Consider the following 2,713-nt stretch of genomic DNA (forward strand, 5'->3'; position numbering starts at 1 on the left):
TGGAGGGCAGACGAGAGCTGTTCAGTGAATTTTTCAACTGAACTGTCAGATAAACAGCGACTGTAATAATGCTGCTGTTTAGGGTCAGTAACATTAGTAAGTACAACTTCAAATGAGATCAGACAGTGATCCGATATCAAAGGATTCTCATTAAATACTACCAAATTATGTATGTCGATACCATTTGTCAAGATAAGGTCAAGTGTGTCTATGACGATGTGTTGGGTTGTTAACCTGCTGCTTGAAACCAATTGAGTCAAGCAGAACTTTAAAAGATGAGCCAAGACTATCATTGGCTACATCTACATGAATATTAAAATCACCTACTATGATGATTTTATCTGAACAGAGAACTAAATCAGATTAAAAAAATCTGCAAAATCACTTAAAAATTCAGAGTAGGAGTTCAGTGATCGGTATACAACAATAAACTGGAGTCTGTTATTCTGTTTAATACTTAGGTCTAACAGACTTAGAGTAAGGTGCTCAAATGATTCATAAGTACCTGTGGGTCGAGAGGTGAGCGAATGTGTACAGTTAAATATTGCTGCGACCCCTCCACCTCTGCCATTCCATTATTAAATCATATCCGCTTTAATAAAATCAGTTGACAGGTAAACCCTGTCTAACCTGGCTGCACTGACCACACCTCCTACAGCTCTTATTCAGGTGTATTGCCTGACCGAAGGCTGATTCATTCTCCATATATCCACCAGGTCGGCCCCTGCTAACAGCTATTTCAAAGTCCTGCAGTTCCAGTCACCCCCCATGACAACACACCGTCCCTGTCCACATAGACTTAGGTGTTTTTCTAAGATGTAAAAAAAAATTGAGCGCTCTGTGTCTTGGTTTGGAGCGTAAAACATTAAGAAAGATAAAACAAAAGCCTTGAACGTCGGCTTTAACGGAGAGGATCCTCCCCTTTAAAACCTCTGTGATACTTTAAACTTTATCATTTACAGATGGAGAGAATAAGACAGTGACTACTGCACTGATGTTGGAGCCGTGACTGAGCAAGGAAGACTCTGTCAAGTCTTTTCTGGTTTACGGTCTCTGAGATTAAAGCTCTCTTCTGTGTGTTTCTGCCTCCATTAATATTTAAAGAGGCCACCTTTAAAACCTGCATAGAAGAGAGAGAGAGCATAGACAGTAAGAGGACACAAGAGAATACCAGACAAGAAAGAAACACCCAGTGTTGTATGGTCATGATTCCATTTTCTTAGACCTTCATTTTCCAGACAGTTATACCTAATTCTTTCCTGACTGTTGTTATGTACCTCTTTAACTGGAAACGTTTCTTCTCATCAAGTAGATACAAACCAACGACTCTTTGTAAAGTGTTTGTTGTTTCAATGAATTGAATGAAACACATTAGCTGACTTACCAAAGGTGTCGTCTAAAAAAATTATTGATCTCATTTAGGGAGTATAATTCAGCACAATCAGCATATTCTGTCAGTCACACAACTCTAACACAAAAATCACTTCATAATAACAGTGACCATACAATAAATAAACAGATATTTATAGAAAGAGTTATTATTATAGACTTTTCCACTTGCTCTCTCTTCCTCTCTCACAACCACACACCATGAGAAGAAGAAGAAACAAAGAGAAAACAACAAACAAGCTGGGCCTATAAGAATTAATTAATTAATTAATTAATTAATTAATTAGGAAGAAAATAAATGCATATATTTTGCATTCAAACTCTATGGACAAAATTGGATGCCTCATTAAATAGTGATTAATACTTTTTAATACTTTTTAAGACCCTGCGGACTCCCTGGTGTAGTACATTTCGACTGAGAACACTGGGCTGTGCTTGATGGCCATGAAGTGCTGTGACGTTGTACTGGCGCGATGACAACTAACAATGACATCGAATGCAACACAACAGACAACAAAGGAGGAGATCCAGCAGCTCAGTTTGTGCCACAACTTCCATGGGATATTTACACTGATCGCATGGTTTTTCTTTTCACCCAATCAGCTGACCTTACCATAAGATTTTACTCTGGTACCCTAAGGGAAGGGTGCCAATGAATAGAGCAGGTGGGTCTGGTTATTTTGGTACATTTTCTATTGAAAAGGTAAAAAAACACATACCGAACTGGACCAAACCAAACCATTCCACTTAAAGGTGAAGTAAGTAGTTTATAGTGCCATCTAGAGGAGAGGCTGAAATTTACAATAAAGAACTGCTCCTCTGCTCACCCCCTCCCTTCCCTGAGCGCTACGGTATCCTCAGCTGGTCAAATGTCGTCCTCGTTGTCTTTCTCCGTGTCAGCAGATGAGGTTCGTGAGGCGAGGGAGAGGGCGAGCTACCACGGCCGTAGCAGACGAAGCGGAGAGAGAGGAGGCGGGACTTCTGCTACAAGTAAAGAGACGCTTGATTTGTTCTCTCGCGTTTGTCTATACAGGCTCCCGTAGAAACATGGCGTCATGGCAATACAGTAGCGGCCCGTGACCATGTTATTTTACATGACTTTTTTAAACACTACGAAAATGAAACAAAGAATATTATACAGCGACTAGACAATGCAGGAGCACATAATATGTATAAAAAAGTGGATTTTGGGTTATATAAACCCATAAATACTACAGAGTGTCCCTTTAAAGTACACAACATATGGTACCGGAATTCAAATAAATGACACTTTTTTCTTTTTTTTTATTAAACACCATATATTTCTTTCATTCAGGAGGGTTAA

The sequence above is a fragment of the Microchirus variegatus genome, assembly GCF_963457635.1.
Source record: "Microchirus variegatus genome assembly, chromosome: 3".
In the NCBI taxonomy this organism is placed as follows: domain Eukaryota; kingdom Metazoa; phylum Chordata; class Actinopteri; order Pleuronectiformes; family Soleidae; genus Microchirus; species Microchirus variegatus.